Raw genomic sequence first — 18,887 nt, 5'->3', positions numbered from 1 at the left:
CCTTGATTCAGCCTTATGTAGAAAAATGTGATATTGTGTTTTTTACATTGGATAAAAGCAGAGACACAGAGCTACAAAATTGTATATCATACACTGCATTTTTGAGGAACAATGGGGAAGTAATTCTGCTTTCAAAGTTGATAAACTTGTAACCTCAATTTTGAGAAAATGGCATTTGAATGTTTTGATACTACTAGGAGAGAGCTCTCCTTTGTCTACACCCATTCAGCATTGTTCACAAGCCAGCCCCCCCTCTCTATAAGGATGCACATGTGAGGTCATGTGCTAAACAGTGAGTTGTGTAGTAAAGATTTAAACTAAAAGTAGTAAAAGTAGTAGCCTATAATAAGGAAAAATTACAGGTAAACAAAACGTGTCCAGATAAAAATATTTTATAAGTATTAGATGATGCTTACCAAAACAAACTTGTCTAAATTGATGGGTCATGTGAAAGAAATGCTATAACCCCTAGCCACATTTGCAAAGTAGATGTGTTTCTACAGAAGTGGTAAACAGTACAGCCATAGTAGCATTATCAGAAATAGTGTCAATATAAATAAAATAATATCCAGTATTTACAGAACAATATCAGTAACAATATCAATGATATATGAGGTTTTATGAGTTATATGCATACAATCAGGGATAAAGTGGCTGAGCAGCGGGATAAAAAAAACGATCGCTGCAATGTATGGCATGCGTGTTGGGAGAGAGTCGTGAATAGTGGCACTGCAGATAGTGCTGATGACTGGTCCGTCCGAACCACGCATGAACAAGGGAATTTATATTCGGAGAGCCTGTTTCTGTCCTGCCCTTTGGTGCAGGGCATGTGATGTCCATAACCTCTTCGTCGCAAAACTCCCTGATCCTCTCAAAAATATATGTTTGTCTAGCTGTGTCCAGTCCAGGTAGTGCTTGTACATTTACATTTACATTTTAGTCATTTAGCAGACGCTCTTATCCAGAGCGACTTACAGTAATGAATGCATACATTTCATGAGCCACAGGGAAGACAAACCATCTACGGGAGTAAGGATGTCAGCGTTGCGCAGCAGCTGAAACCTGGTCCCGACTGAATCCTAACGGTCCTTGGCGACAACAACCCCAGGCTCCAGAGCATCAAAGCTGTAAAACAAGAAATAACAAAAACAAATTGAAGACTTTACAACCTTGCACAACATCAATTCACCTCCCAAGTTTAGATAAGAAGAATAACCCCATTCAATGCAATGAAAATTATATTCACCTGAAGTGCTGGTACTGCTTGATCTGTGGCAGTGGCCTGAAGTATGGAGTCAGGTCTTGTTGCCAACCATAGCTTTCCACCAGCACTGTACCATCATCCAGTCCAAACAGCTGTGGGATGTTGACCACTGTCACAGTGCTGTCCTTCACAACACCAGCAATCTCAGACGAGAACACCATCCCCACAGGGAAGCATGGTGGTGGCAGCATCATGCTGTGGGGATGTTTTTCATCGCCAGGGACCGGGAAACTGGTCAGAATTGAAGGAATGATGGATGACACTTAAATACAGGGAAATTCTTGAGGGAAACCTGTTTCAGTCTTCCAGAGATTTGAGAATTGGACTGAGGTTCACCTTCAAGCAGGACAATGACCCTAAGCATACTGCTAAAGCAACACTCGAGTGGTTTAAGGGGAAACATTTAAATGTCTTGGAATGGCCTAGTCAAAGCCCAGACCTCAATCTAATTGAGAATCTGTGGTATGATTTAGAGATTACTGTACACCAGCGGAACCCATCCAACTTGAAGGAGCTGGAGCAGTTTTGCCTTGAAGAATGGGCAAAAATCCCAGTGCCAAGATGTGCCAAGCTTATAAAGACATACCCCAAGAGACTTGCAGCTGTAATTGCTGCAAAAGGTGGCTCTACAAAGTATTGACTTTGGGGGGGTGAATAGTTATGCACGCTCAAGTTCTGTTTTGTTGTCTTATTTCTTGTTTGTTTCACAAGAAAAAATATGTTCTATCTTCAAAGTGGTAGGCATGTGGTGTAAATCAAATTATAACCCCCCCCCAAAATCTATTTTAATTCCAGGTTGTAAGGCAACAAAATAGGGAAAATACCAAGGGGGTGAATACTTTCTCAAGCCACTGTATTGATATATGAGGATGAAAAAAAGTATTACTTCTATTATGCATATTGTAACATCTTGTGAGGAGTTACTTTCTGTATAAACACCCTTGACATCTTTCTCATCAAACCTCCTAAGATTGCTTTCTGTGCTGTATTGATGTATCCTGAAAATGACTTCTGCTGCTTTAGATTGAACGGTCATATCTCAGTTATTGTTTTCATATGTAAAAAAAATAAGCTATTTTCTTTATTTTCAGAGTGCGAGCTGATCAGGGAGACGAAAATGTAGATAATGCCAGATGTATGTTCACTGTCTGAGGAACAGGTCATGGAAGCTTTATTGCTGGCAAAAGTGTCCATAAACAGAGGAAATTAAACTGTTCTGTGTTCTTTTTCTCTCTTCCTCTCTGCCTGTCTTTTGTACATGGAACCTGTCTCACATGCATTAATTAAAAAACCCTTAAGATGTCAGCTGCTAATTTTAAGATTTACACCACATAAACACTAATTTTCACTGGACTATCAAGCCCCTTTTGCTGCCAAGTCATGATTTCTCTGGGGGTTAGCCTTGCAATAACCAAGTGGTGAGACACATATCCCTCTATATTTAAATGTTGCAGGTACACTCAGATAGGTGTCTGAGTCACATACAGTCAGTAACCACTCACAGAGGCACACACAACTTGCATTTATATAACCTCAGACCCACCTCAGTGTTCACTATTCACAGAGGAAGACCACAGGACCACAGACATTAGGTTCCGTCCCCCCACAAAACCTTTTATTTTTCTCTGTTAGACTGGAACGCTTATGGAGAGATGTTTGGAGTACTGTGACATGTCAGTACTACAACTTGCTGCACATTTTGTAGGAAGAAGGCTACCTTGACCTGTCGAATTCTATCCACCTCTTCTGTGTGGGATATGTGTTCCTACCTCGTCTGCAGGCAGATCTGCAGCATTTCACAGAGAGTTGGAATAATCACCCTTTAACCTGTTATGGCTAGGGAGCAGTATTTTCACGGCCGGATAAAAAACGTACCCAAATTAATCTGATTATTACTCCTGCCCAAAAACTAGAATATGCATATAATTATTAGCTTTGGATAGAAAACACTCCAAAGGTTCTAAAACTGTTTGAATGGTGTCTGTGAGTATAACAGAACTCATTTGGCAGGCCAAAACCTGAGAAGATTCCATGCAGGAAGTGCCCTGTCTGACAATTTCTTTGCCTTCTTGATTATCTCTATCCAATACAGGGGATCTCTGCTGTTATGTGACACTTCCTACGGCTCCCATGGGCTCTCAGAAGGCGGCAAAAAGCTGAATCGTGGCTATTCATATTCTAGTTACTGGGTAGGATTAGTAACCAGATTAAATCGGGTACGTTTTTTTATCCAGCCGTGAAAATACTGCCCCTAGCCCCAACAGGTTAAGGTGCAGTCCTCCCACACTACGTAGGATATTGTTTTAGCCCCAGTGCCACTCTTGATAATGGCAAAAATGTGTATTTTTTTGGAGGAGGGTGAAAGGATAGCAGGCCCAGCTGTCAAAGTGAGAATAGGCTATTCTGGATAGAGCAGGTACTTTTGTGTAGTCTATTTCTTGTGAGGTGTTCTGTCCGCAGATACAGAGAGCTGTGAAAGCCTGTCTGCAGATTAAGAGGTCCCAATGAAGAGCAGCGGTTCTCAGTCCTGATCCTGGGAACTCAAAGGGGTGCACATTTTTGTTTTTGCCTTAGCACTACACAGCTGATTCAAATGATCAAGTCATCATCAAGCTTCAAGTGATATTTATGTATTCATTTGTGACGTTATCCTTGATATGATCCTGCTATTGTCACATGTATCTATCTACCCAATGTAATCATGATTTGATATAAGGGATATCATACTTATATTATACAGGTTGTATTATTAAAAAGATGCTTTACATTGAAATACAGATAGAGATGTAACAGTCCCAGAGTTAATGATCCAAGGTCAGTTTTGCATTTCACCTCCTGATGATTATGATGACTGACCGTGTTAGAATAAAATAAACAAAGCTTAATCATACTCTCTCTCTCCATCTAGTCTATTGCATAGTTACAATGTGTAATCATTTATGTCCCAATAGCAGGAGTGGTAAACACGTTTGAAGTGTATAATTGTAATACATACATGCAGACAGAGCATCATTCAAAGAATGGAGTTTGATACACCTGGTATTGGATATGACTGAAAAAGAATGTCTCACAGAGATTCATACCTGAACCGCACCTTTAATTGCCAAGGAAGAGTACATGATCAGTGAATATATTCAATGTACTGGCTTCAATGTGGGGATCTCATGCGTGGTAATAACTACAGTACATGTATATAGTACTTGGCACAATAAAGTTATTATATTCTACTCAATCCATAGGCTTCATTAATCCCATTCAGACTTAAAGTTGATACAACAACTATGATAGCTGAGGTGCCGAGATTCTGAACTAATATTCATACCAAAAGTTGTAGGGTCCATACACAGATCAGCTACATACTGTAGCTAGCTACACATCCATAGGCATACAGTTTGAGAAACAGACTTCTCACAAGTCCATACAGGCACGTGGAGGCCACACACACTACTGAGCCTCATTTTGACTTGTTTTAACCTCTATGGGCTAGGTGGGACGTTAGCGTGCCACCCGTGGTGCACTCCATCAACAGCAGGTGCATTTCAAGAGCGGCAAATTTGAATCCAAATAAATGTCAAAATTCAAATTTTTCAAAAATACAACTATTTTACACCATTTGAAAGATAAACATCTCCTTAATCTAACCACGTTTTACGATTTCAAAAAGGTTTTACGGCGAAAGCATAAATTTAGAGTATGTTAGGACAGTACATTTACAAGAGTTGTGTGTAATGTTTTGTCAAGTCAAAGACAGGGTCACCAAAACCATAAAACCAGCTAAAATGATGCACTAACCTTTTACAATCTCCATCAGATGACACTCCTAGGACATTATGTTAGACAATGCATGCATTTTTAGTTCTATCAAGTTCATATTTATATCCAAAAACAGCGTTTTACTATGGCATTGATGTTGAGGAAATCGTTTCCCTCCAATAACCGGCAGTCAAGTCAGCGTCACAAATTAAATAATTAAAATTAGAAAACATTGGTAAAATATTATATTGTCATTTAAAGAATTATAGATTTACATCTCTTGAACGCAATCAACTTGCCAGATTTAAAAATAACCTTACTGGGAAATCACACTTTGCAATAATCTGAGCACTGCGCCCAGAAAAATACGCGTTGCGATACAGACTAGACGTCATGTTGGGGAGATCTAAAATCGAAAATACTATGTAAATAATCCATTACCTTTGATTCTCTTCATCAGATGTCACTTCCAGGTAATCTGGATGTCTAATGGGACATCATCGTTCCATGGCTCTTGTTCGGTCAGATCTCCCTCCAGAAGACTCAAAACACTTTGTAAAGGCTGGTGACATCTAGTGGAAGCAATAGGAAGTGCCAAAATATTCCTCAGCCCCTGTGTTTTTCAATGGGATAGGTTTAAAGTCAATACAACACATCAGGTATCCACTTCCTGTCAGAAAATGTCTCAGGGTTTTGCCTGCCAAATGAGTTCTGTTATACTCACAGACACCATTCAAACAGTTTTAGAAACTTTAGAGTGTTTTCTATCCATATATAATAAGTATATGCATATTCTAGTTACTGGGTAGGATTAGTAACCAGATTAAATCGGGTAAAAAAAAATTATCCAGACGTGCAAATGCTGCCCCCTAGCCCTAACAGGTTAAGGACATTACATCAAAGTTGGATCAGCCTGTAGTGTGGTTTTCCACTTTAATTTTGAGTGTGACTCCAAATCCAGACCTCCATGGGTTGATAAATTGGATTTCCATTGATTATTTTTGTGTGATTTTGTTGTCAGCACATTCAACTATGTAAAGAAAAAGTATTTAATGAGATTATTTCATTCATTCAGATCTAGGTTGCCTGCCATATGAGTTCTGTTATACTCACAGACATCATTCAGTTTTAGCAACTTCAGAGTGTTTTCTATCCAAATCTACTAATAATATGCATATTCTAGTTCCTGGGCCCGAGTAGTAGGCCGTTGAATCTGGGTACGTTTTTCGTCCGGCCGTGAAAATACTGCCCCCTACCCAAGAGAGGTTAACCTGTTAGGGCTAGGGGGCAGTATTGACACGGCCGGATAAAAAACGTACCCGATTTAATCTGGTTACTACTCCTGCCCAGTAACTAGAATATGCATATAATTATTGGCTTTGGATAGAAAACACCCTAAAGTTTCTAAAACTGTTTGAATGGTGTCTGTGAGTATAACAGAACTCAAATGGCAGGCCAAAACCTGAGAAGATTCCGTGCAGGAAGTGGCCTGTCTGAGAAGTTGTGTTTCATCTTGGCTCTTTTTATTGAAGACTGAGGACCTTTGCTCTAACGTGACACTTTCTACGGCTCCCATAGGCTCTCAGAGCCCGGGAAAAAGCTGAACGATATCGAGTCAGCCTCTGGCTGAAACACATTATCGCTTTTGGCAAGTGGCTGATCAGAGTACTATGGGCTTAGGCGCATGCCCGAGTCGACCGAATGCTTTATTTTCTTTCGTCTGTTTACCTAAACGCAGATTCCCGGTCGGAATATTATCGCTTTTTTATGAGAAAAATGGCATAAAAATTTATTTTAAACAGCGGTTGACATGCTTCGAAGTACGGTAATGGAATATTTAGAATTTTTTTGTCACGAATTGCGCCATGCTCGTCACCCTTATTTACCCTTTCGGATAGTGTCTTGAACGCACGAACAAAACGCCGCTGTTTGGATTTAACTATGGATTATTTTGAACCAAACCAACATTGGTTATTGAAGTAGAAGTCCTGGGAGTGCATTCTGACAAAGACAGCAAAGGTAATAACATTTTTCTTATAGTAAATCTGACTTTGGTGAGTGCTACATTTGCTGGGTGTCTAAATAGCTAGCCCTGTGATGCCGGGCTATCTACTGAGAATATTGCAAAATGTGCTTTCAGGAGTTCTGTATCTATAATTCTTAAAATAATTGTTATGCTTTTTGTGAACGTTTATCGTGAGTAATTTAGTAAATTCACCGGCAGTGTTCGGTGGGAATGCTAGTCACATGCTAGTCACATGCTAATGTAAAAAGCTGTTTTTTGATATAAATATGAACTTGATTGATCAAAACATGCATGTATTGTATAACATAATGTCCTAGGGTTGTCATCTGATGAAGATCATCAGAGGTTAGTGCTGCATTTAGCTGTGGTTTGGGTTTATGTGACATTATATGCTAGCTTGAAAAATGGGTGTCTGATTATTTCTGGCTGGGTACTCTGCTGACATAATCTAATGTTTTGCTTTCGTTGTAAAGCCTTTTTGAAATCGGACAGTGTGGTTAGATTAACGAGAGTCTTGTCTTTAAAATGGTGTAAAATAGTCATATGTTTGAAAAATTGACGTTTTTGCATTTTTTGGTTTTTGAATAACGTGCCACGGGATTACACTGGCTGTTACGTAGGTGAGACGATTTGGTGCCACCTACCCTAGAGAGGTTAATAACCACAATGTTTAATTAGTTTGACCTATAAACCTACAAGAGCACACATTATTGTATCAACATGAGCGAAATTGTACCTGTGCCTTGATAAATGCATGTGCAAACGAATTCCTACAGGCCAACACTACAATCAGACACTCAACATAACACCTTTGGATCTATCTATCTATCTATCTATCTATCTATCTATCTATCTATCTATCTATCTATCTATCTATCTATCTATCTATCTATCTATCTATCTATCTATCTATCTATCTTTGACTGTCTGTCTGTCTGTCTGTCTGTCTGTCTGTCTGTCTGTCTGTCTGTCTGTCTGTCTGTCTGTCTGTCTGTCTGTCTGTCTGTCTGTCTGTCTGTCTGTCTGTCTGTCTGTCTGTCTGTCTGTCTGTCTGTCTGTCTGTCTGTCTGTCTGTGCTGATATATTCACAGTGGTGGAAAAAGTACCAAATTATCATACTTGAGTAAAAGTAAAGATACCTTAAAGTCTCAGTAAAATTCTACTTTAAAGTAAAAAAGTATTTGGTTTTAAATATATCAAAAGTAAATGTAATTGCTAAAAGTAAAAGTATAAATAATTTCAAATTCCTTATATTAAGAAACCAGACAGCACCATTTTCATGTTTTAAAAATGTATGGATAGCCAGGGCCACACTCAGACATAATTTACAAACAGAGCATTTGCTTTTAGGGAGTCTGCCAGATCAGAGGCAGTAGGGATGACCAGGGATGTTCTCTTGATAAGTGTGTGAATTGGACAATTTTCCTGTCCTGCTAAGCATTCAAAATAGTACTTTTGGGTGTCAGAGAAAATGTATGGAGTAAAAAGTACATTATTTTATTTAAGTAAAAGTTGTCAAAAATATAAATAGTAAAGTAAAATACAGATACCACAAAAAATTACTTAAGTATTTTTACACCACTGTATATTCACTACCCATTTGACATGTCTATTTTCTGGGGGAGACCAATGTTTATTCTATTTTAGACTTTTTTATTGGGGGGGGGGTACAGATACAATGGTAACAAATATTCGTACAATATTCAAACAAGAAAACAAAAAAGAAGTGGGCCTCTACCCCCAACCTCCCATCCCATCCCATTTCCCCAACCCCACCCAGTCAACATGTCTTCATCCAACCACTCACCTCCCCAACCGCTCTCCCTAACACACGGTATAGCAACGTTATAGCAAGAGTAGGAACTATGCTGTGTAGTGGACTGTACTCAAATTTGTTCATCTTCCCTGTTTTCAATTGTGTTTGATGAGCTCATGCATATTCATTTGGTGTGAATTTGCAAATGTCTTATCCACCATAAGGTTATTATCCATAAATGTCAGCCTGCAATGAATTAATCCTGTCTGTCTCCTCGCTCTCCCTGGCTCATTAGAAAATCTGAGCCTGGCTTATTGTCTTCACGTTCCAATTCCAGATATTATGGCAGTATTTGGCTCCTTTGGCAGACTTCACCGGACTTCATCAATAGTTTGGTACTGAGTCGCTGGGGGGCCAATTGATGGCCAGAGCTGAATCGCACCAGCTCGCTCTGCACTCATGCAGTGTCTTGTGATTTTGGGTTTAAAATGCAGCCCCGACATCCAAACCGCTACCATGTTGTGGCGCTGTAGTGGCGTTGTCGCCGGTAATGAGAGGACACAAGCGCTGTGCTCACCGTCCCTGAGTCCTCGCAGAGTCAAACAAATGCATTCATAGATGGGCAGTTAACCTCTTGACGTTACCCTAGGATAGGGGGCGCCACAGCGCATTTTGAAAAAAATTTGTGCCCATTTTAAACGGCCTACTAATCAGACTCAGAAGCTAGGATATGCATATAATTAATACTTGTGGATAGAAAACACCCTAAAGTTTCTAAAACTGTTTGAATGGTGTCTGTGAGTATAACAGAACTCATATGGCAGTCAAAACCCCGAGACCGATTGAAACAGGAAGTGGAATTCTGAATTGTGGGCTCAACTTCACATCTTTGCCTGTAATTCACACAGTGAGCAATGGTTCATTGAGCACTTCCTATTGCTTCCACAAGATGTCGCCAGTCTTTACAAAGTGTTTTGAGCCTTCTACTGTCGAAACTCAGTCAATGAGACGCGTTGGAAATTGGTCACAGGGGGAGGGCCATCACCATTATGACGCCGGCGGCCCTGTCTACCCCCACCTTTGGAAACGTTTTGAAACACATTGAAATCGTCCCCCTCGAATCTTATTGGCTCTCTTGTTGAAACAGGCCCTGAAGATTTATGTTATACAACGTTTGACATGTTTGAACGAACCTAAATGGGAAAAAATAGCTTTTCCCGACACGGCTGTCCCGCGGCCGGCAGAGCTTTTGGATACTGCCTTGAGACGCGCTAACAACAGCATGCTAATAGAACATAAAGGATGGACTTTTTCGACCGAAAATACATCTGTTGTGGACCTGGGATTCCTGGAAGTGCTTTCTGATGAAGACAACTAAAGGTAAGGGATTATTGACAATATTATACAACATTAGATGTGATCTGCGATTGTTCCAAGATGGCGCCGAGCTGTATTTACTAGGTCATTTTCTGAGTATCGCATCCCCTTTTATCGCTAAGTGTGATTACCCAGTAAAGTTATTTTTAAATCTGGTATGACAGGTGCTTTCAAGAGATATTCATCTATAAATCTTAGAATGACAATATTACATTTTAAACATGTTTTCGAATAGTAATTCAGTAAAATGTAGCACTGTTTCATCGGAGCTTTTGACGAGAAAATAGTTAGTCAACGTCAGACGCTGATGTAAAATGCTGTTTTCATATATAAATATGAACTTTATTGAACAAAAGAATGCATGCATTGTGTAACATGATGTCCTAGGTGTGTCATCTGATGAAGTTTGTAAAAGGTTAGTGCTGCATTTACCTGTTTTTTGGTTATTTGTGATGCAAGTGGTTGGTCGGAAAATGGCTACGTTGCTGCTTTTTACGATGGACTCCTCTAACATAATCAAATTATTTGCTTTTCCTGTAAAACCTTTTTGAAATCGGACGACGTGGGTCGATTCCGGAGAGGTGTATCTATAAAACGAAAAAAAAAATATATATATTTTTTTCAAATTATTACATTTTGTTATGCTAATGGCGATATGATTTTTCGCTGGATTTTGATCCCGCTGACGGGATGAGACGCTGAAGAGGTTTTAAGTTGACTCTCAGTCGAACTGGAATCACCTTCAACGGTAATACAATCCAATAAGACAATTAGGAGGGTAATTGTGTCGTGTTTAGGAAATATACTTTTTTAAAGCTACCCCAGAGGCACTTCTATTACTGTTGGTTTGCATTTTAATAAAAATCCAATATGAATTTGCACAAGCCGAGAGTGGAGAAGCTTGGGCACATTCTACTAATGGAAGTGAATTCCACTGTCCATAACAATGAAGTCTAATGGTTTAATGTTATCCCCCTCTCACTCAGTTGGCTGTTCATCAAGATATATACTGCTCAAAAAAATAAAGGGAACACTTAAACAACACAATGTAACTCCAAGTCAATCACACTTCTGTGAAATCAAACTGTCCACTTAGGAAGCAACACTGATTGACAATACATTTCACATGCTGTTGTGCAAATGGAATAGACAACAGGTGGAAATTATAGGCAATAAGCAAGACACCCCCAATAAAGGAGTGGTTCTGCAGGTGGAGACCACAGACCACTTCTCAGTTCCTATGCTTCCTGGCTGATGTTTTGGTCACTTTTGAATGATGGCGGTGCTTTCACTCTAGTGGTAGCATGAGACAGAGTCTACAACCCACACAAGTGGCTCAGGTAGTGCAGCTCATCCAGGATGGCACATCAATGCGAGCTGTGGCAAGAAGGTTTGCTGTGTCTGTCAGCGTAGTGTCCAGAGCATGGAGGCGCTACCAGGAGACAGGCCAGTACATCAGGAGACGTGGAGGAGGCCGTAGGAGGGCAACAACCCAGCAGCAGGACCGCTACCTCCGCCTTTGTGCAAGGAGGAGCAGGAGGAGCACTGCCAGAGCCCTGCAAAATGACCTCCAGCAGGCCACCAATGTGCATGTGTCTGCTCAAATGGTCAGAAACAGACTCCATGAGGGTGGTATGAGGGCCCGATGTCCACAGGTGGGGGTTGTGCTTACAGCCCAACACCATGCAGGACGTTTGGCATTTGCCAGAGAACACCAAGATTGGCAAATTCGCCACTGGCGCCCTGTGCTCTTCACAGATGAAAGCAGGTTCACACTGAGCACGTGACAGACGTGACAGAGTCTGGAGACGCCGTGGAGAACGTTCTGCTGCCTGCAACATCCTCCAGCATGACCGGTTTGGCGGTGGGTCAGTCATGGTGTGGAGTGGCATTTCTTTGGGGGGCCGCACAGCCCTCCATGTGCTCGCCAGAGGTAGCCTGACTGCCATTAGGTACTGAGATGAGATCCTCAGACCCCTTGTGAGACCATATGCTGGTGCGGTTGGCCCTGGGTTCCTCCTAATGCAAGACAATGCTAGACCTCATGTGGCTGGAGTATGTCAGCAGTTCCTGCAAGAGGAAGGCATTGATGCTATGGACTGGCCCGCCCGTTCCCCAGACCTGAATCCAATTGAGCACATCTGGGACATCATGTCTCGCTCCATCCACCAACGCCACATTGCACCACAGACTGTCCAGGAGTTGGCGGATGCTTTAGTCCAGGTCTGGGAGGAGATCCCTCAGGAGACCATCCGCCACTTCATCAGGAGCATGCCCAGGCATTGTAGGGAGGTCATACAGGCACATGGAGGCCACACACACTACTGAGCCTCATTTTGACTTGTTTTAAGGACATTACATCAAAGTTGGATCAGCCTGTAGTGTGGTTTTCCACTTTAATTTTGAGTGTGACTCCAAATCCAGACCTCCATGGGTTGATAAATTGGATTTCCATTGATTATTTTTGTGTGATTTTGTTGTCAGCACATTCAACTATGTAAAGAAAAAAGTATTTAATAAGATTATTTATTTCATTCAGATCTAGGATGTGTTGTTTAAGTGTTCCCTTTATTTTTTTGAGCAGTGTATATTCAGTTACAAGTGATTCAAGGGACTCACTGCTATAACAATTGTCATAGGATTTAAAGGGGGAATCTGGGATTGGTACCTCCATTTTTTTACTTTTGAAATTCATGATATATAGTCATTTATTCACATTGTTGTTGTTTGAATCCCAGATTGCCCCTTTAATCATTGGAAGCAGTTACACTTACAAAAAGTATGCTAAATATTTCGTAGCTCTTTAATGGTTTGTTGACTTTACATCCAGTCCCATCCCAATCTGTGGAATAGGATAAGTGAGTTAAAACTATGCTAAAATTATACTATTTAAATGTAAAAGAAACAAGGTATCTAATAACATGTTTTCTGTTTGTAAAGTATGTCAATGAAATGTAGTAAAAATAACATAATCAAGAGGCAATTTCTAAAATACAGAGGGCTGTAATAACGTTAGCTCGAACAGCAGTCTAGATTACTTGATTCTGTGACTGAGAAAATATTAAGTCTGAACAAATCGTGAGCAAGTTTTTGGATACTTTATGCATGGCAATACTCATTTCCGCAGGCATTGACAATAACCAATTTAAATGCTGTGAGTGGGTGGCCTGACCCCGTTCTGAGCTAAAACAAATCTAAAAGAGAGAGAGGGAGGGAGTAAAGGGAAAAAAAACTTGGCACATTCAGTACTGAAGCTGTCCCTTCCCCTGAGATATTGTAGCATGTTGAAGATGGCACACTTCTAAGATGTAATGCCTCGGCTGTGAGAAAGTCTAAAGTAATAATGGGACAAGTGAAAGCTTTCACATACGTTGCTGGTGCTGTGTGGTGCACAATTGATGTTTCCATAGTGTTCTCACTTCCTACACATAAGTAATTGACTAAAGGGGCCTGGCAATCCCAAGGTGCGATGCATGCATGCCACATCGGACAGACTCACAGGCTCATACATGTACTCACAGGCTCATACATATATCAAATTATGTTATGACATCAAAAACAGTCTACTCAAACAGTGCAATGTTAACACCTCTTCTTATAGAGTTAGGGAATAATACTGTATGATCACAAACATAGGAACTCTGGATCCAAGTTCCACCAATATGTCTTTGACAGATAAACAGATTTGCTTTTGTTTGTCACTTTTTTATTTTATTTTCCCTCGTAGGATTACCATGCTCTTAAATTAAAAGTGCTTGTGTCTCACTATCCCCATCATGATAGTACCTGCTATGTGAGACTGAGGGCCCAAATAAAGGCAGGGCTTCGGCTGCAGTCAAGATGGTCTCCCCGGTGCTCCACTCCTGCAGCCGGACACGCCTTCAGCCGGGTGTGAGCTGCAAGATGCAGCCAGAGGAACGGAACATCCCTCCCCCTCTTTAATTAGGAAGTGGTTATCTGCATGTGTCCCTCCAGGGCCACTGACCTCCCCCTCCTCCTTCTCTCTCCCTCCTCTCCCATTATCAGAGGTAAGGCTAACCTCAGGATAACCCCCGCAGCACCGTGGGAGATTCTGAAAGAGTGAAGATTAAGGAGGGGAGGCAGCACCTGCCAACAGGCTTACCGGAGGATTTGCTCATGTGGCGTAGAGTTTGGGGAGGCCTCTCCGCACTTCAGGAAAAGTCTGACTTTGTAGTGTGTGTGCCTGTGTGTGTGTGCATTTGTGAACCTGTGTGTGTCTATGTGTGTATGCTTGGTTGTGTATTTGTAACTGTGTATGCCTGCCTGTGTGCATGTGTGTGTGTGGTAAGTTGAGGCAACAGTGACATTAACTATTCCCTTGCAAACTTCCCAGAGTTCTCTCATTGTGCGGATTAAAGTGCTGTCAGCCCATAGCATCATGGGAGATTCTGGAAACAGGGAGATTAGGGGGAAATGTACCTGGCTGAAGGCTCGCTGAGACATCTGTTCATGCAGAGGAGGACATTAGACAGAGGAAGCGGGTGTGTGTGTTTGTGAAAGATAGAGAGAGAGGGGGGGTGGAAAGCGAGAGGGAGAAAAGAGAGATAGTCTGTGTATATCATCGTGTTCACTTATGAAATGCATAAAACAACAGTTTATCCTTTATAGCCTAGCCATAGGTACCTTGTCATGCACTCGGAACACAGAGACCTTCCTCGCTGTCATTGGCCCAACTGAACACACCCAGGGATTGACATATGGTCATAGAGCACACCTCCCTGCAGCCCCAAGAACATCTGCTGTCTTTCACTGCTTCCCAATGGCATAGCCATTATTCTTGATCAGGGCCCTGCACTTTGTCGGGAATAGGGTGTCATTTGGGAAGTAACCACTCACTCACTCACTCACTCACTCACTCACTCACTCACTCACTCACTCACTCACTCACTCACTCACTCACTCACTCACACAAAGAGTACACTGAGTATACCAAACAATTGGATCACCTTCCTAATATTGAAATGCACCCTCTATCGACAATCTACAAGGTGTCGAAAGCGTTCCCACAGGGATGCTGGCTCATACTGGCTCTAGCCTAGTGGTTAGAGCGTTGGGCCAGTATCCGAAAGGTTGCTAGATTGAATCCCCGAGCTGACAAGGTAAACATCTGTTGTTCTGCCCCTGAACAAGGCACTTAACCCACTGTTCCTAGGCCGTCATTGTAAATGAGAATTTGTCCTTAACTGACTTGCCTAGTTAAATAAATAAAATTAAAATCTTGACTCCAATGCTTCCCACAGTTGTGTGAAGTTGGCTGGGTGTCCTTTGGGTGGTTGACCATTCTTAATACACACAGGAAACTCTTCAGTGTAAAAAAACAACAGCATTTGGCTCTTGAGTGGCACAGCGGTCTAAGGCACTGCATCTCAGTGCAAGAGGTGTCACTATAGTCCCTGGTTCAAATCTAGGCTGTATCACATCCAGCTGTGATTGGGAGTCCCATAGGGCGGTGCACAATTGGTCCAGCGTCATCTGGGTTTGGCCGTCATTGTAAATAAGAACTTGTTCTTACCTTACTTGCCTAGTTAAATACAGGTAAAACAAATAAAAAATACAAAATTGCAGTTCTTGACACAAATCGGTGCGCCTGGCACCTACTACCATACGCCGTTCAAAGGCACTTAAAACTTTAATCTTGCCCATTCACCCTCTGAATGGCAGACATACACAATCAATGTCTCACTTGTCTCGAGACTTAAAAATCCTTCTTAAACCTGTCCCCTTCATCTACAATGATTGAAGTGGATTTTAACAAATAACATCAATAAGGGATCATATCTTTCACCTGGATTCACCTGGTCAGTTCATGTCATGGAAAGAGCAGGTGTTCTTTATGTTTTGTTCACTCAGTGTCTATGAGCCCTCTGATACAAGTGTTCTCATAGAGATCATGAAGATAAACTGGGGTGGTGGCCATCTATTTGATGCATTAAAGGTCCTGCAAAGTTATTCTATTTCCCAAGTAAAAATAACCTTTGAATGACCAAAACATCACCCATATTTATTTCACGAGTGAGTTCCAAATATCTCTAACAGTTGTCTCAGCCTGAGTTGTTTTATGCACTTGATGTCAGAATGCACTCACTGTTCCAAAATGTGATTGTTATGCAGCAAGCCAGTTAACCTGGGCTAACCAAAACACGCTGCCTGCCTGCTAATTATCTATAGGCTGTTTCAACTTATTTTCTAACAAGTTTTATTTTCTAACAACAGTTTGAATTAATTCACATAGAAGTAGCCCATTTCACTGTTGCGGACAATTTATGTTTGAGGCTTTACTGAGCCGGACAAATTTCTCTCTACGACAGCCCAAGCACTTCCCCAGTGTTTCTGAAGATCAAGTATGCGGACATTTGCGCATTCTAGCACAAACCTTTTCCACCTGGATATTTTCTGGCTGGCACTCACATTGCCTTCATTGTTGTTTTCCTTACAAATAATAACTTTGGACATGTGTGTGTTCCTATCGAAGTAAGTGCCTTATTTTCTGTGTATCGCATTGTCGTTTCTACTGTAGCATACAGCATAATGTATTACAGTTTTATTCACATGTTTTCAAATATTGGTGACAAATCATGCACTCCGATTATTGCATACATTGTAATGGACACCTATGATGTCTGTAAAATACTTGTTTGAAGGTTGTACTGATTATGATGAGCTAATGCTAAGCTATTTGCCAGCTATGTGTGGTGCCATGTTTGTTGTCACAAACCGGTGTGCCTGGCACCTAGTACCATACCCCGTTCAAAGGCACTTAAACCTTCCAGTAGGGCGGTGCACAATTGGTCCAGCATCGTCATTGTTAAATAAGAATTTGTTCTAAACTGACTTACTTGGTGAAATCATTTTTTATTTAATATCACAGAAACGTCTGTCAGACCAAAGATGTTATAACAAAATGAGGTCATGGAATGGTTTACTCATCTTTCGAGTAAACTTCCGGAAGAGAATGAAGGGAAGTGAATGATCGTAGACGACACATCCCCTTCAACATGCATACTGCAAACAGACCTCATCTTGTCTCCTCTTCTTATCTTTGGTTGACGAGAAAAAACGAACATGGTGGCGTGCACAAACTACCCCATCGTCAGATTACTTTGGATTTTTAGAAAGTGTTTTACTAAATCATTTAGATCAATTGTAAATGTTAGCTACATGCTATTCGCATATTCATATTGTGGTTTCTGTCAGCAGAGAGATAGCTAAATTTAATCGCTTGTCAATCTTTCCTCAGTTAGCTCTAGGACTAATGTAGCCTACATGATTTGGCTAATTGTGTTATGCTGTCGCTACTTCTGTAGGATATACTGTTTTCTCAGGAACAGGCCCAAATCCCCATCACTTACACAGAGGCTGCTGCATACATGCAGACTTGAAATCATTGGCCACTTCAATAAATGGATAACTAGTCACTTTAACCTATTTAGGATAGGGGGCAGTATTTTCACGGCCGGATAAAAAACGTACCCAATTTAATCTGGTTATTAATCCTGCCCAGAAACTAGAATATGCAAATAATTGTTTGATTTGGATAGAAAACACCCTAACGTTTCTAAAACTGTTTGAATGGTGTCTGTGAGTATAACAGAACTCACATGACAGGCCAAAACCTGAGAAGATTCTATACAGGAAGTGCCCTCTCTGACCATTTCTTGGCCTTCTATAGCCTCTTTATCGAAAACAGAGGATCTCTGCTGTAACGTGACATTTTCTAAGGCTCCCATAGGCTCTCAGAAGGCGCCAGAACGGGGAATGATGACTGTGCAGTCCCTGGGCGAAAAACAGTAGGGCATTTGGAAAGTGGTCGATCTGAGAACAATGACACGGGTGTGCGCATGCATGTGAAGAGTCCATTTTACATTTTCAGTGTTTGAACGAAAACAAGGTCTCCCGGTCGGAATATTATCGCTATTTTACGAGAAAAATCGCATAAAAATTGATTTTAAACAGCGTTTGACATGCTTCGAAGTACGGTAATGGAATATTTTGAATTTCTTTGTCACGATACGTGCCGGCACGTCACCCTTCGGATAGTGTCTTGAACGCAAGAACAAACACAGCTAAAGCAGGAAGTACCAGTGACTCGTTCAATACAGAAGTGGTCAGATGATGCGGTTGCTACGCTACAGGACTGTTTTGCTAACACAGACTGTAATATGTTTCGGGATTCATCCAATGGCATTGAGGAGTATACCACCTCAGTCATCGGCTTCATCAATAAGTGCATCGACAACGTCCCCCCCACAGTGAACGTTCGTACATATCCCAACCAGAAGCCATGGATTAAGGCAACATCCGCATCGAGCTAAAGGCTAGAGCTGCCGCTTTCAAGGAGCGGGACAATAATCCGGACGCTTATAAGAAATCCCACTATAACCTCAGACGAACCACAAAACAAGCAAAGCGTCAATACAGGATTAAGATTGGATCCTATTACACTGGCTCTGACGCTCGTCAGATGTGGCAGGGCTTGAAAACTAGACAATATCTCTCTCATCATCACTCAATGCCTAGGTTTACCTCCACTGTATCACATCCTACCATACCTTTGTCTGTACATTATACCTTGAAGCTATTTTATCGCCCCCAGAAACCTGCTCCTTTTACTCTCTGTTCCGGACGTCCTAGACAACCAATTCTCATAGCTTTTAGCCGAACCCTTACCCTACTCCTCTGGCGATGTAGAG

The sequence above is a fragment of the Salmo salar genome, chromosome ssa16, assembly GCF_905237065.1.
Source record: "Salmo salar chromosome ssa16, Ssal_v3.1, whole genome shotgun sequence".
Lineage (NCBI taxonomy): Eukaryota > Metazoa > Chordata > Actinopteri > Salmoniformes > Salmonidae > Salmo > Salmo salar.
This window is presented reverse-complemented; position numbering follows the sequence as displayed.